General features: G+C 42.0%; 13 non-coding genes across 13 annotated transcripts; 12 read left to right on the top strand and 1 right to left on the bottom strand.

The window, feature by feature from the left end:
* Nucleotides 1-5,715: 5,715 nt before the first annotated feature.
* On the bottom strand, nt 5,716-5,787 carry TRNAD-GUC (transfer RNA aspartic acid (anticodon GUC)). Its single transcript has one exon. It is a non-coding gene; the product is annotated as a tRNA-Asp (tRNA).
* Nucleotides 5,788-6,016: 229 nt separating this feature from the next.
* On the top strand, nt 6,017-6,088 carry TRNAD-GUC (transfer RNA aspartic acid (anticodon GUC)). The gene has a single exon. It is a non-coding gene; the product is annotated as a tRNA-Asp (tRNA).
* A 339-nt stretch (nt 6,089-6,427) lies between these two features.
* On the top strand, nt 6,428-6,499 carry TRNAD-GUC (transfer RNA aspartic acid (anticodon GUC)). The gene has a single exon. It is a non-coding gene; the product is annotated as a tRNA-Asp (tRNA).
* Nucleotides 6,500-8,013: 1,514 nt separating this feature from the next.
* On the top strand, nt 8,014-8,085 carry TRNAD-GUC (transfer RNA aspartic acid (anticodon GUC)). Its single transcript has one exon. It is a non-coding gene; the product is annotated as a tRNA-Asp (tRNA).
* Nucleotides 8,086-9,608: 1,523 nt separating this feature from the next.
* Nucleotides 9,609-9,680, top strand: TRNAD-GUC (transfer RNA aspartic acid (anticodon GUC)). The gene has a single exon. It is a non-coding gene; the product is annotated as a tRNA-Asp (tRNA).
* A 1,523-nt stretch (nt 9,681-11,203) lies between these two features.
* Nucleotides 11,204-11,275, top strand: TRNAD-GUC (transfer RNA aspartic acid (anticodon GUC)). Its single transcript has one exon. It is a non-coding gene; the product is annotated as a tRNA-Asp (tRNA).
* A 1,490-nt stretch (nt 11,276-12,765) lies between these two features.
* Nucleotides 12,766-12,837, top strand: TRNAD-GUC (transfer RNA aspartic acid (anticodon GUC)). Its single transcript has one exon. It is a non-coding gene; the product is annotated as a tRNA-Asp (tRNA).
* A 1,490-nt stretch (nt 12,838-14,327) lies between these two features.
* TRNAD-GUC (transfer RNA aspartic acid (anticodon GUC)) lies at nt 14,328-14,399 on the top strand. Its single transcript has one exon. It is a non-coding gene; the product is annotated as a tRNA-Asp (tRNA).
* A 1,492-nt stretch (nt 14,400-15,891) lies between these two features.
* On the top strand, nt 15,892-15,963 carry TRNAD-GUC (transfer RNA aspartic acid (anticodon GUC)). Its single transcript has one exon. It is a non-coding gene; the product is annotated as a tRNA-Asp (tRNA).
* Nucleotides 15,964-17,376: 1,413 nt separating this feature from the next.
* TRNAD-GUC (transfer RNA aspartic acid (anticodon GUC)) lies at nt 17,377-17,448 on the top strand. Its single transcript has one exon. It is a non-coding gene; the product is annotated as a tRNA-Asp (tRNA).
* A 1,492-nt stretch (nt 17,449-18,940) lies between these two features.
* Nucleotides 18,941-19,012, top strand: TRNAD-GUC (transfer RNA aspartic acid (anticodon GUC)). Its single transcript has one exon. It is a non-coding gene; the product is annotated as a tRNA-Asp (tRNA).
* Nucleotides 19,013-20,504: 1,492 nt separating this feature from the next.
* Nucleotides 20,505-20,576, top strand: TRNAD-GUC (transfer RNA aspartic acid (anticodon GUC)). Its single transcript has one exon. It is a non-coding gene; the product is annotated as a tRNA-Asp (tRNA).
* Nucleotides 20,577-23,564: 2,988 nt separating this feature from the next.
* TRNAD-GUC (transfer RNA aspartic acid (anticodon GUC)) lies at nt 23,565-23,636 on the top strand. The gene has a single exon. It is a non-coding gene; the product is annotated as a tRNA-Asp (tRNA).
* Nucleotides 23,637-25,021: the final 1,385 nt, after the last annotated feature.

Here is a 25,021-nt window from a genome sequence, read left to right as displayed (position 1 = left end):
TGTTTACCGTAAACACCTTGTGTACCATAAACACCTTTTTTACCGTACACACCTTGTTTACCGTACACACCTTGTTTACCGTAAACACCTTGTTTACCGTAAACACCTTGTTTACCGTACACACCTTGTGTACCATAAACACCTTGTTTACCGTACACACCTTGTTTACCATAAACACCTTGTTTACCGTAAACACCTTGTTTACCGTACAGACCTTGTGTACCATAAACACCTTGTTTACCATAAACACCTTGTTTACCGTACACACCTTGTGTACCATAAACACCTTGTTTACCGTAAACACCTTGTGTACCGTAAACACCTTGTTTACCGTAAACACCTTGTTTACCATAAACACCTTGTTTACCATAAACACCTTGTTTACCGTAAACACCTTGTTTACCATGAACACCTTGTGTACCGTACACACCTTGTTTACCATTAACACCTTGTTTACCGTAAACACCTTGTTTACTGTAAACACCTTGTTTACCATGAACACCTTGTGTACCATAAACACCTTGTTTACCATAAACACCTTGTTTACCGTACACACCTTGTTTACCGTAAACACCTTGTTTACCGTACACACCTTGATACCGTAAACACCTTGTTTACCATAAACACCTTGTTTACCGTACACACCTTGTTTACCATTAACACCTTGTTTACCATAAACACCTTGTTTACCGTACACACCTTGTTTACCGTAAACACCTTGTTTACCATAAACACCTTGTTTACCATACACACCTTGTTTACCATAAACACCTTGTTTACCGTAAACACCTTGTTTACCGTACACACCTTGTGTACCATAAACACCTTGTGTACCATAAACACCTTGTTTACCATAAACACCTTGTTTACCATAAACACCTTGTTTACCCTAAACACCTTGTTTACCGTACACACCTTGTTTACCATAAACACCTTGTTTACCGTACACACCTTGTTTACCATACACACCTTGTTTACCATAAACACCTTGTTTACCGTACACACCTTGTTTACCATAAACACCTTGTTTACCATAAACACCTTGTTTACCGTACACACCTTGTTTACCGTACACACCTTGTGTACCATAAACACCTTGTTTACCATAAACACCTTGTTTACCGTACACACCTTGTTTACCATAAACACCTTGTTTACCGGAAACACCTTGTGTACCGTAAACACCTTGTTTACCGTAAACACCTTGTTTACCATAAACACCTTGTTTACCGTAAACACCTTGTTTACCGTACACACCTTGTGTACCATAAACACCTTGTTTACCATAAACACCTTGTTTACCGTACACACCTTGTGTACCATAAACACCTTGTTTACCGTAAACACCTTGTGTACCGTAAACACCTTGTTTACCGTAAACACCTTGTTTACCATAAACACCTTGTGTACCGTACACACCTTGTTTACCATAAACACCTTGTTTACCATAAACACCTTGTTTACCGTACACACCTTGTGTACCATAAACACCTTGTTTACCGTAAACACCTTGTTTACCATGAACACCTTGTGTACCGTACACACCTTGTTTACCATTAACACCTTGTTTACCGTAAACACCTTGTTTACTGTAAACACCTTGTTTACCATGAACACCTTGTGTACCATAAACACCTTGTTTACCATAAACACCTTGTTTACCGTACACACCTTGTTTACCGTAAACACCTTGTTTACCATTAACACCTTGTTTACCGTACACACCTTGTTTACCATTAACACCTTGTTTACCATAAACACCTTGTTTACCGTACACACCTTGTTTACCGTAAACACCTTGTTTACCATAAACACCTTGTTTACCATACACACCTTGTTTACCGTAAACACCTTGTTTACCGTACACACCTTGTGTACCATAAACACCTTGTTTACCATAAACACCTTGTTTACCGTACACACCTTGTGTACCATAAACACCTTGTTTACCATAAACACCTTGTTTACCATAAACACCTTGTTTACCGTAAACACCTTGTTTACCGTAAACACCTTGTTTACCGTAAACACCTTGTGTACCATAAACACCTTGTTTACCATAAACACCTTGTGTACCGTAAACACCTTGTTTACCGTACACACCTTGTTTACCATAAACACCTTGTTTACCATAAACACCTTTACCTTAAACACCTTTACCATAAACACCTTGTGTACCGTAAACACCTTGTTTACCATAAACACCTTGTTTACCATAAACACCTTGTTTACCGTACACACCTTGTTTACCATAAACACCTTGTGTACCGTACACACCTTGTTTACCGTAAACACCTTGTTTACCATAAACACCTTGTTTACCATAAACACCTTGTTTACCGTACACACCTTGTTTACCGTACACACCTTGTTTACCATACACACCTTGTTTACCGTACACACCTTGTTTACCGTAAATACCTTGTTTACCGTACACACCTTGTTTACCATAAACACCTTGATTACCGTAAACACCTTGTTTAATAAACACCTTGTTTACCGTACACACCTTGTTTACCATAAACACCTTGTTTACCGGAAACACCTTGTGTACCGTAAACACCTTGTTTACCGTAAACACCTTGTTTACCATAAACACCTTGTTTACCGTAAACACCTTGTTTACCGTACACACCTTGTGTACCATAAACACCTTGTTTACCATAAACACCTTGTTTACCGTACACACCTTGTGTACCATAAACACCTTGTTTACCGTAAACACCTTGTGTACCGTAAACACCTTGTTTACCGTAAACACCTTGTTTACCATAAACACCTTGTGTACCGTACACACCTTGTTTACCATAAACACCTTGTTTACCATAAACACCTTGTTTACCGTACACACCTTGTGTACCATAAACACCTTGTTTACCGTAAACACCTTGTTTACCATGAACACCTTGTGTACCGTACACACCTTGTTTACCATTAACACCTTGTTTACCGTAAACACCTTGTTTACTGTAAACACCTTGTTTACCATGAACACCTTGTGTACCATAAACACCTTGTTTACCATAAACACCTTGTTTACCGTACACACCTTGTTTACCGTAAACACCTTGTTTACCATTAACACCTTGTTTACCGTACACACCTTGTTTACCATTAACACCTTGTTTACCATAAACACCTTGTTTACCGTACACACCTTGTTTACCGTAAACACCTTGTTTACCATAAACACCTTGTTTACCATACACACCTTGTTTACCGTAAACACCTTGTTTACCGTACACACCTTGTGTACCATAAACACCTTGTTTACCATAAACACCTTGTTTACCGTACACACCTTGTGTACCATAAACACCTTGTTTACCATAAACACCTTGTTTACCATAAACACCTTGTTTACCGTAAACACCTTGTTTACCGTAAACACCTTGTTTACCGTAAACACCTTGTGTACCATAAACACCTTGTTTACCATAAACACCTTGTGTACCGTAAACACCTTGTTTACCGTACACACCTTGTTTACCATAAACACCTTGTTTACCATAAACACCTTTACCTTAAACACCTTTACCATAAACACCTTGTGTACCGTAAACACCTTGTTTACCATAAACCCCTTGTTTACCATAAACACCTTGTTTACCGTACACACCTTGTTTACCATAAACACCTTGTGTACCGTACACACCTTGTTTACCGTAAACACCTTGTTTACCATAAACACCTTGTTTACCATAAACACCTTGTTTACCGTACACACCTTGTTTACCGTACACACCTTGTTTACCATACACACCTTGTTTACCGTACACACCTTGTTTACCGTAAATACCTTGTTTACCGTACACACCTTGTTTACCATAAACACCTTGATTACCGTAAACACCTTGTTTAATAAACACCTTGTTTACCATTAACACCTTGTTTACCGTACACACCTTGTTTACCGTAAACACCTTGTTTACCGTACACACCTTGTGTACCATAAACACCTTGTTTACCATAAACACCTTGTTTACCGTAAACACCTTGTTTACCGTAAACACCTTGTTTACCGTAAACACCTTGTTTACCGTAAACACCTTGTTTACCGTAAACACCTTGTTTACCATAAACACCTTGTTTACCGTACACACCTTGTTTACCGTACACACCTTGTTTACCGTACACACCTTGTTTACCGTAAACACCTTGATTACCGTAAACACCTTGTGTACCATAAACACCTTGTTTACCATAAACACCTTGTTTACCATAAACACCTTGTTTACCGTAAACACCTTGTTTACCGTACACACCTTGTGTACCATAAACACCTGTTTACCGTAAACACCTTGTTTACCATAAACACCTTGTTTACCGTACACACCTTGTTTACCATAAACACCTTGTTTACCATAAACACCTTGTTTACCGTACACACCTTGTTTACCGTACACACCTTGTTTACCATAAACACCTTGTTTACCATAAACACCTTGTTTACCGTAAACACCTTGTTTACCATAAACACCTGTTTACCATAAACACCTTGTTTACCGTACACACCTTGTTTACCATAAACACCTTGTTTACCATAAACACCTTGTTTACCGTACACACCTTGTTTACCGTAAACACCATGTTTACCATAAACACCTTGTTTACCGTAAACACCTTGTTTACCGTACACATCTTGTGTACCATAAACACCTTGTTTACCATAAACACCTTGTGTACCATAAACACCTTGTTTACCGTACACACCTTGTTTACCATAAACACCTTGTTTACCGTACACACCTTGTTTACCGTAAACACCTGTTTACCATAAACACCTTGTTTACCATAAACACCTTGTTTACCGTAAACACCTGTTTACCATAAACACCTTGTTTACCATAAACACCTGTTTACCGTAAACACCTTGTTTACCATAAACACCTTGTTTACCATAAACACCTTGTTTACCGTAAACACCTTGTTTACCGTACACACCTTGTTTACCGTACACACCTTGTTTACCGTACACACCTTGTTTACCGTAAACACCTTGTTTACCGTAAACACCTTGTTTACCGTAAACACCTTGTTTACCATAAACACCTTTACCATAAACACCTTGTTTACCATAAACACCTTTACCATAAACACCTTATTTACCGCTCGCTAAAAGCTCTGTGGCGCTGTCCGTGGCCTACATTTAAAATTGGAATCATCAAGAGTATTCTATATGAATAAAGCACTCTACCTAGCATTGACCTGTTATAAACCTTGTTCATGTGTAGTAGTACCCCAGTAATTACTCTGTAATCGGGTAATTTGTATGGGGTAAGGGTTAAAGGGAGGGTAAAGGTAGGCTCGTTGCTTTTGACGTTTTACCTTACCTTGCTAAAGGGTAAAAGGTAAGGGTAGAGTGATTGTATTGTGGTAAGGTAAAAGGTAGGGTAAAGGTAGGCTCGCTGTTTTTATCTTTTATTTTACCTTGCCGAGGCCGAGGCTAAACATATATTTTCACTCCAACCTATGTGTTAGTATGCACTTCCCATGTTAGCCAGTAGGGGGGGTAGTGGCAGCATGAATACATCACGCTCTGGAAGACCGCACAATGGATTAACGAATGAGTTATTTGTGCCGATGCGAAAGCACTGATGCAGAATCTACGATTAAACAATTTAAAAATCCAAGAAAAATATATATTTTAGAGAGCTTCTCGAGCAATCATTAGTGGTTGTGATAGACTTCAACTAAAATAGAAAAATTGCAGCTCTCCCCGACGGGGAATTGAACCCCGGTCTCCCGCGTGACAGGCGGGGATACTAACCACTATACTATCGAGGACCAGCTGGCAGCACCTTCAAAAAATAATCTAATGATGTCTGCATTGTTCAGAGCGGTGGTGTGTGAAGAAAGAACAGTAAGCTAAACACAAGACGCAGTTTTAAAGAATTGAGCTTTCAATCGAGGTCACTTAAAATTGCAAATCTCCAGTGGCCTCCAAAATATGCGAAGGGAGAGCGTTCCAGATGTCTGCAGAAGTGCCTTACGATTCGCCTCCGCTCACAGCCACTCCTCGATAGTATAGTGGTTAGTATCCCCGCCTGTCACGCGGGAGACCGGGGTTCAATTCCCCGTCGGGGAGAGCTGGACCTTTTTGTTCTATACTGTGTAACATGCAAATGTACACTTTTTTTTACAATGCTTCCCTTTTTTGTTGAACGGAAACACATTTTATAACAATGACCGTACGGGCATTTTAATATAGTGCATTACTGTGGTCCAAATTACGAACGGGTCTCAGGAACGAATTAGTTTCGTAATCAGAGGAGTGCCGGTAATGTAACGGAATGTTTTATCTTTAATTTTCAACATTTATTTAGAGCCCCAAGTGACATTAGTATTATTAGGGTTCAATATCTCAAGGGAGAGCGTTCCAGATAGCTGCAGAAGTGCCTTACATTTTGCCAACGCTCGCAGCCATTCCTCGATAGTATAGTGGTTAGTATCCCCGCCTGTCACGCGGGAGACCGGGGTTCAATTCCCCGTCGGGGAGAGAAGGTTTTTTCAACATTCGTTTTTAAAATTATATTTTCTTTTTTCCAATATTATGAAGGCTTGCTGTTCACTTCTGTCACATGATTTCCACCAATCATTAAATAGGCAGTGGATCTCAAAATACCTGTCAGTTTTATACGCAGCACATGATCATGTAATCTCACTTTATTACATGTGATTATATGATGGGTATACTTTATTACATGTGATTATATGATGGGTATACTATTGTTGATTTGATTACGTTATACATAATTTACTTATTGCCGATTCTGGTGCATTGGCCATCTTGGTAGTTCTGGATCTTAGTGCTGCTTCTGATACTGTTGATACGTTTACGTTGTTAAATCGTCTTGAGACTTCTGTGGACATCTCAGGGACTGCTGCTATCTGTTGGCTCATGCCATACAACAAAGAGCAGTCTGTCTCAATGGGCGACTGCTCACCTGATCGCGGCTTAGTGTCCTCTGGGGTTGCTCGGGGCTCTAGTTTGGGCCCTCTGTTGTTCAGCCTCTATTTCCTACCGCTTGGCCAAAATTATTCGTCTTCATGGCTTGAATCTACACTTTTATACTCACGATTCACAGATTTATCTTAAGACTATGACTGATACCAAAGTTGTAGTTTCCGTACTATATCACGTTGTCTTGCTGAGGTCAAGACGTGGATGCATCTAAACTTTCGTAAATTAAGTTGTGGTAAGACAGAGATTATGTTTTTGAGCTCTCCCCATCAAGTGCATTCACTTTTTTCTGTTTTTATTATGGCCATGTACGCGAGTGTGAGGTCAGAAACGTGCGTTTTATACTACACCCCAGTTTGACATTTTAAGCTGACGTACGTACTATTACCCAAATCTAGTGCTATTCCTTACTGGTTGGATTACTATAATGCCTTGCTTGAATGGGACCTGGACCTCCACTAGGTCGACTCGGCCTCAAATGAGGACCTGGCGCGGTGTGCAAACAATGCCAGTGGGGAGACAAAGGCAGCCGGGCGTGGCGCTGGCCACTCACACCCTCGTGTGCCGTGCCGGCCTTAAAATGAGCTGGTAACTAACAGCACTTGCCCCAGCAGTCCGTTAAGGCTATGCGGGGGATCTTTGCCTTTGTGCAATTGTGGTGACTCAATGCCCCTCTTCCGACGACGAACTAGCATCAGGACTCAATGTAAGTGAAAAGAAAAGTGTTTTCTATACAGTGTAACAGGCAAATGTACAATTTTTTACAATGCTTCCCTTTTTTGTTGAACGGAAACACATTTTATAACAATGACCGTACGGGCATTTTAATGTAGTGCTTTACTGTGGTCCAAATTACGAACGGGTCTCAGGAACGAATTCGTTTCGTAATCAGAGGAGTGCCGGTAATGTAACGGAATGTTTTATCTTTAATTTTCAACATTTATTTAGAGCCCCAAGTGACATTAGCATTATTAGGGTTCCATATCTTAAGGGAGAGCGTTCCAGATAGCTGCAGAAGTGCCTTACATTTTGCCACAGCTCGCAGCCATTCCTCGATAGTATAGTGGTTAGTATCCCCGCCTGTCACGCGGGAGACCGGGGTTCAATTCCCCGTCGGGGAGAGAAGGTTTTTTCAACATTCGTTTTTTAAATTACATTTTTTTCCACGTACGTTAATATTATTTATGAAGGCTTGCTGTTCACTTCTGTCACATGATTTCCACCAATCATTAAATAGGCAGTTGATCTCAAAATACCTGTCAGTTTTATACGCAGCACATGATCATGTAATCTCACTTTATTACATGTGATTATATGATGGGTATACTTTATTACATGTGATTATATGATGGGTATACTATTGTTGATTTGATTACGTTATACATAATTTACTTATTGCCGATTCTGGTGCATTGGCCATCTTGGTAGTTCTGGATCTTAGTGCTGCTTCTGATACTGTTGATACGTTTACGTTGTTAAATCGTCTTGAGACTTCTGTGGACATCTCAGGGACTGCTGCTATCTGTTGGCTCATGCCATACAACAAAGAGCAGTCTGACTCAATGGGCGACTGCTCACCTGATCGCGGCTTAGTGTCCTCAGGGGTTGCTCGGGGCTCTAGTTTGGGCCCTCTGTTGTTCAGCATCTATTTCCTACCGCTTGGCCAAAATTATTCGTCTTCATGGCTTGAATCTACACTTTTATACTCACGATTCACAGATTTATCTTAAGACTATGACTGACACCAAAGTTGTAGTTTCCGTACTATATCACGTTGTCTTGCTGAGGTCAAGACGTGGATGCATCTAAACTTTCGTAAATTAAGTTGTGGTAAGACAGAGATTATGTTTTTGAGCTCTCCCCATCAAGTGCATTCACTTTTTTCTGGTTTTATTATGGCCATGTACGCGAGTGTGAGGTCAGAAACGTGCGTTTTATACTACACCCCAGTTTGACATTTTAAGCTGACGTACGTACTATTACCCAAATCTAGTGCTATTCCTTACTGGTTGGATTACTATAATGCCTTGCTTGAATGGGACCTGGACCTCCACTAGGTCGACTCGGCCTCAAATGAGGACCTGGCGCGGTGTGCAAACAATGCCAGTGGGGAGACAAAGGCAGCCGGGCGTGGCGCTGGCCACTCACACCCTCGTGTGCCGTGCCGGCCTTAAAATGAGCTGGTAACTAACAGCACTTGCCCCAGCAGTCCGTTAAGGCTATGCGGGGGATCTTTGCCTTTGTGCAATTGTGGTGACTCAATGCCCCTCTTCCGACGACGAACTAGCATCAGGACTCAATGTAAGTGAAAAGAAAAGTGTTTTCTATACAGTGTAACATGCAAATGTACAATTTTTTACAATGCTTCCCTTTTTTGTTGAACGGAAACACATTTTATAACAATGACCGTACGGGCATTTTAATATAGTGCTTTACTGTGGTCCAAATTACGAACGGGTCTCAGGAACGAATTCGTTTCGTAATCAGAGGAGTGCCGGTAATGTAACGGAATGTTTTATCTTTAATTTTCAACATTTATTTAGAGCCCCAAGTGACATTAGCATTATTAGGGTTCCATATCTTAAGGGAGAGCGTTCCAGATAGCTGCAGAAGTGCCTTACATTTTGCCACAGCTCGCAGCCATTCCTCGATAGTATAGTGGTTAGTATCCCCGCCTGTCACGCGGGAGACCGGGGTTCAATTCCCCGTCGGGGAGAGAAGGTTTTTTCAACATTCGTTTTTTAAATTACATTTTTTTCCACGTACGTTAATATTATTTATGAAGGCTTGCTGTTCACTTCTGTCACATGATTTCCACCAATCATTAAATAGGCAGTTGATCTCAAAATACCTGTCAGTTTTATACGCAGCACATGATCATGTAATCTCACTTTATTACATGTGATTATATGATGGGTATACTTTATTACATGTGATTATATGATGGGTATACTATTGTTGATTTGATTACGTTATACATAATTTACTTATTGCCGATTCTGGTGCATTGGCCATCTTGGTAGTTCTGGATCTTAGTGCTGCTTCTGATACTGTTGATACGTTTACGTTGTTAAATCGTCTTGAGACTTCTGTGGACATCTCAGGGGCTGCTGCTATCTGTTGGCTCATGCCATACAACAAAGAGCAGTCTGTCTCAATGGGCGACTGCTCACCTGATCGTGGCTTAGTGTCCTCTGGGGTTGCGCGGAGCTCTAGTTTGGGCCCTCTGTTGTTCAGCATGTATTTGCTACCGCTTGGTCACAATTTTTCGCCTTCATGGCTTAAATTTACACTTTTATACTCACGACTTACAGATTTATCTTAAGACTATGACTGATACCAAAGTTGTAGTTTCCGTACTCTATCACGTTGTCTTCCTGAGGTCAAGTCGTGGATGCATCTAAACTTTCTTAAATTAAGTTGTGGTAAGACAGAGATTATGTTTTTGAGCTCTCCCCATCAAGTGCATTCACTTTTTTCTGGTTTTATTATGGCCATGTACGGGAGTGTGAGGTCAGAAAAGTGGGTGTTATCCTACACCCCAGTTTGACATTTGAAGCTCCCGTACCTAATATTACCCAAATCTAGTGCTGTTCCTTACTGGTTGGATTACTATAATGTCTTACTTGAATGGGACCTGGACCTCCACTAGGTCGACTCGGCCTCAAATGAGGACCTGGCGCGGTGTGCAAACAATGCCAGTGGGGAGACAAAGGCAGCCGGGCGTGGCGCTGGCCACTCACACCCTCGTGTGCCGTGCCGGCCTTAATATGAGCTGCTAACTAACAGCACTTGCCCCAACAGTCCGTTAAGGCTATGCGGGGGATCTTTGCCTTTGTGCATTTGTGGTGAGTCAATGCCCCTCTTCCGACGACGAACTAGCATCAGGACTCAATGTAAGTGAAGAGAAAAGTGTTTTCTATACAGTGTAACAGGCAAATGTACAATTTTTTACAATGCTTCCCTTTTTTGTTGAACGGAAACACATTTTATAACAATGACCGTACGGGCATTTTAATATAGTTCTTTTCTGTGGTCCAAATTACGAACGGATCTCAGGAACGAATTAGTTTCGTAATCAGAGGAGTGCCGGTAATGTAACGGAATGTTTTATCTTTAATTTTCAACATTTACTTAGAGCCCCAAGTGACATTAGCATTATTAGGGTTCAATATCTTAAGGGAGAGCGTTCCGGATAGCTGCAGAAGTGCCTTACATTTTGCGAAATCTCGCAGCCATTCCTCGATAGTATAGTGGTTAGTATCCCCGCCTGTCACGCGGGAGACCGGGGTTCAATTCCCCGTCGGGGAGAGCAGGTTTTTTCAACATTCGTTTTGTAAATTATATTTTTTTCCACTTACGTTAATATTATTTATGAAGGCTTGTTGTTCACTTCTGTCACATGATTTCCACCAATCATTAAATAAGCAGTGGATCTCAAAATACCTGTCAGTTTTATACCCAGCACATAATCACGTAATCTCACTTTATTACATGTGATTATATGATGGGTATACTATTGTTGATTTGATTACGTTATACATAATTCACTTATTGCCGATTCTGGTGCATTGGCCATCTTGGTAGTTCTGGATCTTAGTGCTGCTTCTGATACTGTTGATACGTTTACGTTGTTAAATCGTCTTGAGACTTCTGTGGACATCTCAGGGACTGCTGCTATCTGTTGGCTCATGCCATACAACAAAGAGCTGTCTGACTCAATGGGCGACTGCTCACCTGATCACGGCTTAGTGTCCTCAGGGGTTGCTCGGGGCTCTAGTTTGGGCCCTCTGTTGTTCAGCATCTATTTCCTACCGCTTGGCCACAATTATTCGTCTTCATGGCTTGAATCAACACTTTTATACTCACGATTCACAGATTTATCTTAAGACTATGACTGACACCAAAGTTGTAGTTTCCCTACTATATCACGTTGTCTTGCTGAGGTCAAGTCGTGGATGCATCTAAACTTTCTTAAATTAAGTTGTGGTAAGACAGAGATTATGTTTTTGAGCTCTCCATCAAGTGCATTCACTTTTTTCTGGTTTTATTATGGCCATGTACGGGAGTGTGAGGTCAGAAAAGTGGGTGTTATCCTACAACCCAGTTTGACATTTGAAGCTCCCGTACCTAATATTACCCAAATCTAGTGCTGTTCCTTACTGGTTGGATTACTATAATGTCTTGCTTGAATGGGACCTGGACCTCCACTAGGTCGACTCGGCCTCAAATGAGGACCTGGCGCGGTGTGCAAACAATGCCAGTGGGGAGACAAAGGCAGCCGGGCGTGGCGCTGGCCACTCACACCCTCGTGTGCCGTGCCGGCCTTAATATGAGCTGCTAACTAACAGCACTTGCCCCAACAGTCCGTTAAGGCTATGCGGGGGATCTTTGCCTTTGTGCAATTGTGGTGAGTCAATGCCCCTCTTCCGACGACGAACTAGCATCAGGACTCAATGTAAGTGAAGAGAAAAGTGTTTTCTATACAGTGTAACAGGCAAATGTACAATTTTTTACAATGCTTCCCTTTTTTGTTGAACGGAAACACATTTTATAACAATGACCGTACGGGCATTTTAATATAGTGCTTTTCTGTGGTCCAAATTACGAACGGATCTCAGGAACGAATTAGTTTCGTAATCAGAGGAGTGCCGGTAATGTAACGCAATGTTTTATCTTTAATTTTCAACATTTACTTAGAGTCCCAAGTGACATTAGCATTATTAGGGTTCAATATCTTAAGGGAGAGCGTTCGGGATAGCTGCAGAAGTGCCTTACATTTTGCCAAATCTCGCAGCCATTCCTCGATAGTATAGTGGTTAGTATCCCCGCCTGTCACGCGGGAGACCGGGGTTCAATTCCCCGTCGGGGAGAGCAGGTTTTTTCAACATTTGTTTTGTAAATTATATTTTTTTCCACTTACGTTAATATTATTTATGAAGGCTTGTTGTTCACTTCTGTCACATGATTTCCACCAATCATTAAATAAGCAGTGGATCTCAAAATACCTGTCAGTTTTATACCCAGCACATAATCACGTAATCTCACTTTATTACATGTGATTATATGATGGGTATACTATTGTTGATTTGATTACGTTATACATAATTCACTTATTGCCGATTCTGGTGCATTGGCCATCTTGGTAGTTCTGGATCTTAGTGCTGCTTCTGATACTGTTGATACGTTTACGTTGTTAAATCGTCTTGAGACTTCTGTGGACATCTCAGGGACTGCTGCTATCTGTTGGCTCATGCCATACAACAAAGAGCAGTCTGACTCAATGGGCGACTGCTCACCTGATCACGGCTTTGTGTCCTCAGGGGTTGCTCGGGGCTCTAGTTTGGGCCCTCTGTTGTTCAGCATCTATTTCCTACCGCTTGGCCACAATTATTCGTCTTCATGGCTTGAATCAACACTTTTATACTCACGATTCACAGATTTATCTTAAGACTATGACTGACACCAAAGTTGTAGTTTCCCTACTATATCACGTTGTCTTGCTGAGGTCAAGTCGTGGATGCATCTAAACTTTCTTAAATTAAGTTGTGGTAAGACAGAGATTATGTTTTTGAGCTCTCCATCAAGTGCATTCACTTTTTTCTGGTTTTATTATGGCCATGTACGGGAGTGTGAGGTCAGAAAAGTGGGTGTTATCCTACACCCCAGTTTGACATTTGAAGCTCCCGTACCTAATATTACCCAAATCTAGTGCTGTTCCTTACTGGTTGGATTACTATAATGTCTTGCTTGAATGGGACCTGGACCTCCACTAGGTCGACTCGGCCTCAAATGAGGACCTGGCGCGGTGTGCAAACAATGCCAGTGGGGAGACAAAGGCAGCCGGGCGTGGCGCTGGCCACTCACACCCTCGTGTGCCGTGCCGGCCTTAATATGAGCTGCTAACTAACAGCACTTGCCCCAACAGTCCGTTAAGGCTATGCGGGGGATCTTTGCCTTTGTGCAATTGTGGTGAGTCAATGCCCCTCTTCCGACGACGAACTAGCATCAGGACTCAATGTAAGTGAAGAGAAAAGTGTTTTCTATACAGTGTAACAGGCAAATGTACAATTTTTTACAATGCTTCCCTTTTTTGTTGAACGGAAACACATTTTATAACAATGACCGTACGGGCATTTTAATATAGTGCTTTTCTGTGGTCCAAATTACGAACGGATCTCAGGAACGAATTAGTTTCGTAATCAGAGGAGTGCCGGTAATGTAACGCAATGTTTTATCTTTAATTTTCAACATTTACTTAGAGTCCCAAGTGACATTAGCATTATTAGGGTTCAATATCTTAAGGGAGAGCGTTCGGGATAGCTGCAGAAGTGCCTTACATTTTGCCAAATCTCGCAGCCATTCCTCGATAGTATAGTGGTTAGTATCCCCGCCTGTCACGCGGGAGACCGGGGTTCAATTCCCCGTCGGGGAGAGCAGGTTTTTTCAACATTTGTTTTGTAAATTATATTTTTTTCCACTTACGTTAATATTATTTATGAAGGCTTGTTGTTCACTTCTGTCACATGATTTCCACCAATCATTAAATAAGCAGTGGATCTCAAAATACCTGTCAGTTTTATACCCAGCACATAATCACGTAATCTCACTTTATTACATGTGATTATATGATGGGTATACTATTGTTGATTTGATTACGTTATACATAATTCACTTATTGCCGATTCTGGTGCATTGGCCATCTTGGTAGTTCTGGATCTTAGTGCTGCTTCTGATACTGTTGATACGTTTACGTTGTTAAATCGTCTTGAGACTTCTGTGGACATCTCAGGGACTGCTGCTATCTGTTGGCTCATGCCATACAACAAAGAGCAGTCTGACTCAATGGGCGACTGCTCACCTGATCACGGCTTTGTGTCCTCAGGGGTTGCTCGGGGCTCTAGTTTGGGCCCTCTGTTGTTCAGCATGTATTTGCTACCGCTTGGTCACAATTTTTCGCCTTCATGGCTTAAATTTACACTTTTATACTCACGACTTACAGATTTATCTTAAGACTATGACTGATACCAAAGTTGTAGTTTCCGTACTCTATCACGTTGTCTTCCTGAGGTCAAGTCGTGGATGCATCTAAACTTTCTTAAATTAAGTTGTGGTAAAACAGAGATTATGTTTTTGAGCTCTCCCCATCAAGTGCATTCACTTTTTTCTGGTTTTATTATGGCCATGTACGGGAGTGTGAGGTCAGAAAAGTGGGTGTTATCCTACACCCCAGTTTGACATTTGAAGCTCCCGTACCTAATATTACCCAAATCTAGTGCTGTTCCTTACTGGTTGGATTACTATAATGTCTTGCTTGAATGGGACCTGGACCTCCACTAGGTCGACTCGGCCTCAAATGAGGACCTGGCGCGGTGTGCAAACAATGCCAGTGGGGAGACAAAGGCAGCCGGGCGTGGCGCTGGCCACTCACACCCTCGTGTGCCGTGCCGGCCTTAATATGAGCTGCTAACTAACAGCACTTGCCCCAACAGTCCGTTAAGGCTATGCGGGGGATCTTTGCCTTTGTGCAATTGTGGTGAGTCAATGCCCCTCTTCCGACGACGAACTAGCATCAGGACTCAATGTAAGTGAAGAGAAAAGTGTTTTCTATACAGTGTAACAGGCAAATGTACAATTTTTTACAATGCTTCCCTTTTTTGTTGAACGGAAACACATTTTATAACAATGACCGTACGGGCATTTTAATATAGTGCTTTTCTGTGGTCCAAATTACGAACGGATCTCAGGAACGAATTAGTTTCGTAATCAGAGGAGTGCCGGTAATGTAACGCAATGTTTTATCTTTAATTTTCAACATTTACTTAGAGTCCCAAGTGACATTAGCATTATTAGGGTTCAATATCTTAAGGGAGAGCGTTCGGGATAGCTGCAGAAGTGCCTTACATTTTGCCAAATCTCGCAGCCATTCCTCGATAGTATAGTGGTTAGTATCCCCGCCTGTCACGCGGGAGACCGGGGTTCAATTCCCCGTCGGGGAGAGCAGGTTTTTTCAACATTCGTTTTTAAAATTATATTTTTTTCCACTTACGTTAATATTATTTATGAAGGCTTGTTGTTCACTTCTGTCACATGATTTCCACCAATCATTAAATAAGCAGTGGATCTCAAAATACCTGTCAGTTTTATACCCAGCACATAATCACGTAATCTCACTTTATTACATGTGATTATATGATGGGTATACTATTGTTGATTTGATTACGTTATACATAATTCACTTATTGCCGATTCTGGTGCATTGGCCATCTTGGTAGTTCTGGATCTTAGTGCTGCTTCTGATACTGTTGATACGTTTACGTTGTTAAATCGTCTTGAGACTTCTGTGGACATCTCAGGGACTGCTGCTATCTGTTGGCTCATGCCATACAACAAACAACAGTCTGACTCAATGGGCGACTGCTCACCTGATCACGGCTTAGTGTCCTCAGGGGTTGCTCGGGGCTCTAGTTTGGGCCCTCTGTTGTTCAGCATCTATTTCCTACCGCTTGGCCACAATTATTCGTCTTCATGGCTTGAATCAACACTTTTATACTCACGATTCACAGATTTATCTTAAGACTATGACTGACACCAAAGTTGTAGTTTCCCTACTATATCACGTTGTCTTGCTGAGGTCAAGTCGTGGATGCATCTAAACTTTCGTAAATTAAGTTGTGGTAAGACAGAGATTATGTTTTTGAGCTCTCCCCATCAAGTGCATTCACTTTTTTCTGGTTTTATTATGGCCATGTACGGGAGTGTGAGGTCAGAAACGTGGGTGTTGTCCTACACCCCAGTTTGACATTTGAAGCTCCCGTACCTAATATTACCCAAATCTAGTGCTGTTCCTTACTGGTTGTATTACTATAATGCCTTGCTTGAATGGGACCTGGACCTCCACTAGGTCGACTCGGCCTCAAATGAGGACCTGGTGCGGTGTGCAAACAATGCCAGTGGGGAGACAAAGGCAGCCGGGCGTGGCGCTGGCCACTCACAACCTCGTGTGCCGTGCCGGCCTTAATATGAGCTGCACTTGCCCCAACAGTCCGTTAAGGCTATGCGGGGGATCTTTGCCTTTGTGCAATTGTGGTGACTCAATGCCCCTCTTCCGACGACGAACTAGCATCAGGACTCAATGTAAGTGAAAAGAAAAGTGTTTTCTATACAGTGTAACATGCAAATGTACAATTTTTTACAATGCTTCCCTTTTTTGTTGAACGGAAACACATTTTATAACAATGACCGTACGGGCATTTTAATATAGTGCTTTTCTGTGGTCCAAATTACGAACGGGTCTCAGGAACGAATCAGTTTCGTAATCAGAGGAGTGCCGGTAATGTAACGGAATGTTTTATCTTTAATTTTCAACATTTATTTAGAGCCCCAAGTGACATTAGCTATATTACAGCCATTCCTCGATAGTATAGTGGTTAGTATCCCCGCCTGTCACGCGGGAGACCGGGGTTCAATTCCCCGTCGGGGAGAGCAGGTTTTTTCAACATTCGTTTTGTGAATTATATTTTTTTCCACTTACGTTAATATTATTTATGAAGGCTTGTTGTTCACTTCTGTCACATGATTTCCACCAATCATTAAATAAGCAGTGGATCTCAAAACACCTGTCAGTTTTATAGCCAGCACATAATCACGTAATCTCACTTTATTACATGTGATTATATGATGGGCATACTATTGTTGATTTGATTACGTTATACATAATTTACTTATTGCCGATTCTGATGCATTGGCCATCTTTGTAGTTCTGGATCTTAGTGCTGCTTCTGATACTGTTTATACGTTTACGTTGTTAAATCGTCTTGAGACTTCTGTGGACATCTCAGGGACTGCTGCTATCTGTTGGCTCATGCCATACAACAAAGAGCAGTCTGACTCAATGGGCGACTGCTCACCTGATCACGGCTTAGTGTCCTCAGGGGTTGCTCGGGGCTCTAGTTTGGGCCCTCTGTTGTTCAGCCTCTATTTCCTACCGCTTGGCCACAATTATTCGTCTTCATGGCTTGAATCTACACTTTTATACTCACGATTCACAGATTTATCTTAAGACTATGACTGACACCAAAGTTGTAGTTTCCGTACTATATCACGTTGTCTTACTGAGGTCAAGTCGTGGATGCATCTAAACTTTCGTAAATTAAGTTGTGGTAAGACAGAGATTATGTTTTTGAGCTCTCCCCATCAAGTGCATTCACTTTTTTCTGGTTTTATTATGGCCATGTACGGGAGTGTGAGGTCAGAAACGTGGGTGTTATCCTACACCCCAGTTTGACATTTGAAGCTCCCGTACCTAATATTACCCAAATCTAGTGCTGTTCCTTACTGGTTGGATTACTATAAAGTCTTGCTTGAATGGGACCTGGACCTCCACTAGGTCGACTCGGCCTCAAATGAGGACCTGGCGCGGTGTGCAAACAATGCCAGTGGGGAGACAAAGGCAGCCGGGCGTGGCGCTGGCCACTCACAACCTCGTGTGCCGTGCCGGCCTTAATATGAGCTGCTAACTAACAGCACTTGCCCCAACAGTCCGTTAAGGCTATGCGGGGGATCTTTGCCTTTGTGCAATTGTGGTGACTCAATGCCCCTCTTCCGACGACGAACTAGCATCAGGACTCAATGTAAGTGAAGAGAAAAGTGTTTTCTATACAGTGTAACATGCAAATGTACAATTTTTTACAATGCTTCCCTTTTTTGTTGAACGGAAACACATTTTATAACAATGACCGTACGGGCATTTTAATATAGTGCTTTTCTGTGGTCCAAATTACGAACGGATCTCAGGAACGAATTAGTTTCGTAATCAGAGGAGTGCCGGTAATGTAACGGAATGTTTTATCTTTAATTTTCAACATTTACTTACAGCCCCAAGTGACATTAGCATTATTAGGGTTCAATATCTCAAGGGAGAGCGTTCCAGATAGCTGCAGAAGTGCCTTACTTTTTGCCAAAGGTCGCAGCCATTCCTCGATAGTATAGTGGTTAGTATCCCCGCCTGTCACGCGGGAGACCGGGGTTCAATTCCCCGTCGGGGAGAGCAGGTTTTTTCAACATTCGTTTTGTGAATTATATTTTTTTCCACTTACGTTAATATTATTTATGAAGGCTTGTTGTTCACTTCTGTCACATGATTTCCACCAATCATTAAATAAGCAGTGGATCTCAAAACACCTGTCAGTTTTATAGCCAGCACATAATCACGTAATCTCACTTTATTACATGTGATTATATGATGGGCATACTATTGTTGATTTGATTACGTTATACATAATTTACTTATTGCCGATTCTGATGCATTGGCCATCTTTGTAGTTCTGGATCTTAGTGCTGCTTCTGATACTGTTTATACGTTTACGTTGTTAAATCGTCTTGAGACTTCTGTGGACATCTCAGGGACTGCTGCTATCTGTTGGCTCATGCCATACAACAAAGAGCAGTCTGACTCAATGGGCGACTGCTCACCTGATCACGGCTTAGTGTCCTCAGGGGTTGCTCGGGGCTCTAGTTTGGGCCCTCTGTTGTTCAGCCTCTATTTCCTACCGCTTGGCCACAATTATTCGTCTTCATGGCTTGAATCTACATTTTTATACTCACGATTCACAGATTTATCTTAAGACTATGACTGACACCAAAGTTGTAGTTTCCGTACTATATCACGTTGTCTTACTGAGGTCAAGTCGTGGATGCATCTAAACTTTCGTAAATTAAGTTGTGGTAAGACAGAGATTATGTTTTTGAGCTCTCCCCATCAAGTGCATTCACTTTTTTCTGGTTTTATTATGGCCATGTACGGGAGTGTGAGGTCAGAAACGTGGGTGTTATCCTACACCCCAGTTTGACATTTGAAGCTCCCGTACCTAATATTACCCAAATCTAGTGCTGTTCCTTACTGGTTGGATTACTATAAAGTCTTGCTTGAATGGGACCTGGACCTCCACTAGGTCGACTCGGCCTCAAATGAGGACCTGGCGCGGTGTGCAAACAATGCCAGTGGGGAGACAAAGGCAGCCGGGCGTGGCGCTGGCCACTCACAACCTCGTGTGCCGTGCCGGCCTTAATATGAGCTGCTAACTAACAGCACTTGCCCCAACAGTCCGTTAAGGCTATGCGGGGGATCTTTGCCTTTGTGCAATTGTGGTGACTCAATGCCCCTCTTCCGACGACGAACTAGCATCAGGACTCAATGTAAGTGAAGAGAAAAGTGTTTTCTATACAGTGTAACATGCAAATGTACAATTTTTTACAATGCTTCCCTTTTTTGTTGAACGGAAACACATTTTATAACAATGACCGTACGGGCATTTTAATATAGTGCTTTTCTGTGGTCCAAATTACGAACGGATCTCAGGAACGAATTAGTTTCGTAATCAGAGGAGTGCCGGTAATGTAACGGAATGTTTTATCTTTAATTTTCAACATTTACTTACAGCCCCAAGTGACATTAGCATTATTAGGGTTCAATATCTCAAGGGAGAGCGTTCCAGATAGCTGCAGAAGTGCCTTACTTTTTGCCAAAGGTCGCAGCCATTCCTCGATAGTATAGTGGTTAGTATCCCCGCCTGTCACGCGGGAGACCGGGGTTCAATTCCCCGTCGGGGAGAGCAGGTTTTTGCAACATTCGTTTTGTAAATTATATTTTTTCCACTTACGTTAATATTATTTATGAAGGCTTGTTGTTCACTTCTGTCACATGATTTCCACCAATCATTAGATAAGCAGTGGATCTCAAAATACCTGTCAGTGTTATACCCAGCACATAATCACGTAATCTCACTTTATTACATGTGATTATATGATGGGTATACTATTGTTGATTTGATTACGTTATACATTATTTACTTATTGTCGAATCTGGTGCATTGGCCATCTTGGTACTTCTGGATCTTAGTGCTGCTTCTGATACTGTTGATACGTTTACGTTGTTAAATCGTCTTGAGATTTCTGTGGTCATCTCAAGGACTGCTGCTATCTGTTGGCTCATGCCATACAACAAAGAACAGTCTGTCTCAATGGGCGACTGTTCACCTGATCGTGGCTTAGTGTCCTCTGGGGTTGCGCGGGGCTCTAGTTTGGGCCCTCTGTTGTTCAGCATGTATTTGCTACCGCTTGGTCACAATTTTTCGCCTTCATGGCTTAAATTTACACTTTTATACTCACGACTTACAGATTTATCTTAAGACTCTGACTAATACCAAAGTTGTAGTTTCCGTACTCTATCACGCTGTCTTGCTGAGGTCAAGTCGTGGATGCATCTAAACTTTCTTAAATTAAGTTGTGGTAAGACAGAGATTATGTTTTTGAGCTCTCCCCATCAAGTGCATTCACTTTTTTCTGGTTTTATTATGGCCATGTACGGGAGTGTGAGGTCAGAAACGTGGGTGTTATCCTACACCCCAGTTTGACATTTGAAGCTCCCGTACCTAATATTACCCAAATCTAGTGCTGTTCCTTTCTGGTTGGATTACTATAAAGTCTTGCTTGAATGGGACCTGGATCTCCACTAGGTCGACTCGGACACAAATGAGGACCTGGCGCGGTGTGCAAACAATGCCAGTGGGGAGACAAAGGCAGCCGGGCGTGGCGCTGGCCACTCACACCCTCGTGTGCCGTGCCTTCCTAAAAATGAGCTGGTAACTAACAGCACTTGCCCCAACAGTCCGTTAAGGCTATGCGGGGGATCTTTGCCTTTGTGCAATTGTGGTGACTCAATGCCCCTCTTCCGACGACGAACTAGCATCAGGACTCAATGTAAGTGAAAAGAAAAGTGTTTTCTATACAGTGTAACATGCAAATGTACAATTTTTTACAATGCTTCCCTTTTTTGTTGAACGGAAACACATTTTATAACAATGACCGTACGGGAATTTTAATATAGTGCTTTTCTGTGGTCCAAATTACGAACGGGTCTCAGGAACGAATCAGTTTCGTAATCAGAGGAGTGCCGGTAATGTAACGGAATGTTTTATCTTTAATTTTCAACATTTACTTAGAGCCCCAAGTGACATTAGCATTATTAGGGTTCAATATCTTAAGGGAGAGCGTTCCAGATAGCTGCAGAAGTGCCTTACTTTTTGCCAACGGTCGCAGCCATTCCTCGATAGTATAGTGGTTAGTATCCCCGCCTGTCACGCGGGAGACCTGGGTTCAATTCCCCGTCCGGGAGAGCAGGTTTTTTCAACATTCGTTTTGTGAATTATATTTTTTTCCACTTACGTTAATATTATTTATGAAGGCTTGTTGTTCACTTCTGTCACATGATTTCCACCAATCATTAGATAAGCAGTGGATCTCAAAATACCTGTCAGTGTTATACCCAGCACATAATCACGTAATCTCACTTTATTACATGTGATTATATGATGGGTATACTATTGTTGATTTGATTACGTTATACATTATTTAATTATTGTCGAATCTGGTGCATTGGCCATCTTGGTACTTCTGGATCTTAGTGCTGCTTCTGATACTGTTGATACGTTTACGTTGTTAAATCGTCTTGAGATTTCTGTGGTCATCTCAAGGACTGCTGCTATCTGTTGGCTCATGCCATACAACAAAGAGCAGTCTGTCTCAATGGGCGACTGTTCACCTGATCGTGGCTTAGTGTCCTCTGGGGTTGCGCGGGGCTCTAGTTTGGGCCCTCTGTTGTTCAGCATGTATTTGCTACCGCTTGGTCACAATTTTTCGCCTTCATGGCTTAAATTTACACTTTTATTCTCACGACTTACAGATTTATCTTAAGACTCTGACTGATACCAAAGTTGTAGTTTCCGTACTCTATCACGCTGTCTTGCTGAGGTCAAGTCGTGGATGCATCTAAACTTTCTTAAATTAAGTTGTGGTAAGACAGAGATTATGTTTTTGAGCTCTCCCCATCAAGTGCATTCACTTTTTTCTGGTTTTATTATGGCCATGTACGGGAGTGTGAGGTCAGAAACGTGTTTGTTATCCTACACCCCAGTTTGACATTTGAAGCTCCCGTACCTAATATTACCCAAATCTAGTGCTGTTCCTTACTGGTTGGATTACTATAATGTCTTGCTTGAATGGGACCTGGACCTCCACTAGGTCGACTCGGCCACAAATGAGGACCTGGTGCGGTGTGCAAACAATGCCAGTGGGGAGACAAAGGCAGCCGGGCGTGGCGCTGGCCACTCACAACCTCGTGTGCCGTGCCGGCCTTAATATGAGCTGCTAACTAACAGCACTTGCCCCAACAGTCCGTTAAGGCTATGCGGGGGATCTTTGCCTTTGTGCTATTGTGGTGACTCAATGCCCCTCTTCCGACGACGAACTGGCATCAGGACTCAATGTAAGTGAAAAGAAAAGTGTTTTCTATACAGTGTAACATGCAAATGTACAATTTTTTTACAATGCTTCCCTTTTTTGTTGAACGGAAACACATTTTATAACAATGACCGTACGGGCATTTTAATATAGTGCTTTTCTGTGGTCCAAATTACGAACGGGTCTCAGGAACGAATCAGTTTCGTAATCAGAGGAGTGCCGGTAATGTAACGGAATGTTTTATCTTTAATTTTCAACATTTATTTAGAGCCCCAAGTGACATTAGCATTATTACAGCCATTCCTCGATAGTATAGTGGTTAGTATCCCCGCCTGTCACGCGGGAGACCGGGGTTCAATTCCCCGTCGGGGAGAGCAGGTTTTTTCAACATTCGTTTTGTAAATTATATTTTTTTCCACTTACGTTAATATTATTTATGAAGGCTTGTTGTTCACTTCTGTCACATGATTTCCACCAATCATTAAATAAGCAGTGGATCTCAAAACACCTGTCAGTTTTATACCCAGCACATAATCACGTAATCTCACTTTATTACATGTGATTACATGACGGGTATACTATTGTTGATTTGATTACGTTATACATAATTTACTTATTGCCGATTCTGGTGCATTGGCCATCTTGGTAGTTCTGGATCTTAGTGCTGCTTCTGATACTGTTGATACGTTTACGTTGTTAAATCGTCTTGAGATTTCTGTAGTCATCTCAATGACTGCTGCTATCTGTTGGCTCATGCCATACAACAAAGAACAGTATGTAACAGTGGGCGACTGCTCACCTGATTGTGGCTTAGTGTCCTCTGGGGTTGCGCGGGGCTCTAGTTTGGGCCCTCTGTTGTTCAGCCTCTATTTCCTACCGCTTGGCCACAATTATTCGTCTTCATGGCTTGAATCTACACTTTTATACTCACGATTCACAGATTTATCTTAAGACTATGACTGACACCAAAGTTGTAGTTTCCGTACTATATCACGTTGTCTTGCTGAGGTCAAGTCGTGGATGCATCTAAACTTTCGTAAATTAAGTTGTGGTAAGACAGAGATTATGTTTTTGAGCTCTCCCCATCAAGTGCATTCACTTTTTTCTGGTTTTATTATGGCCATGTACGGGAGTGTGAGGTCAGAAACGTGGGTGTTATCCTACACCCCAGTTTGACATTTGAAGCTCCCGTACCTAATATTACCCAAATCTAGTGCTGTTCCTTACTGGTTGGATTACTATAATGCCTTGCTTGAATGGGACCTGGACCTCCACTAGGTCGACTCGGCCTCAAATGAGGACCTGGCGCGGTGTGCAAACAATGCTAGTGGGGAGACAAAGGCAGCCGGGCGTGGCGCTGGCCACTCACCCCCTCGTGTGCTGTGCCGGCCTTAATATGAGCTGGTAACTTGCAGCACTTGCCCCAACAGTCCGTTAAGGCTATGCGGGGGGATCTTTGCCTTTGTGCAATTATGGTGACTCAATGCCCCTCTTCCGACGACGAACTAGCATCAGGACTCAATGTAAGTGAAGAGAAAAGTGTTTTCTATACAGTGTAACATGCAAATGTACAATTTTTTACAATGCTTCCCTTTTTTGTTGAACGGAAACACATTTTATAACAATGACCATACGGGCATTTTAATATAGTGCTTTTCTGTGGTCCAAATTACGAACGGATCTCAGGAACGAATTAGTTTCGTAATCAGAGGAGTGCCGGTAATGTAACGGAATGTTTTATCTTTAATTTTCAACATT

The sequence above is a fragment of the Petromyzon marinus genome, chromosome 49 (assembly GCF_048934315.1).
Source record: "Petromyzon marinus isolate PM22_M1 ecotype Great Lakes invasive population chromosome 49, UKy_Petmar_22M1.pri1.0, whole genome shotgun sequence".
In the NCBI taxonomy this organism is placed as follows: Eukaryota; Metazoa; Chordata; class Hyperoartia; order Petromyzontiformes; family Petromyzontidae; genus Petromyzon; species Petromyzon marinus.
This window is presented reverse-complemented; position numbering and strand designations above follow the sequence as displayed.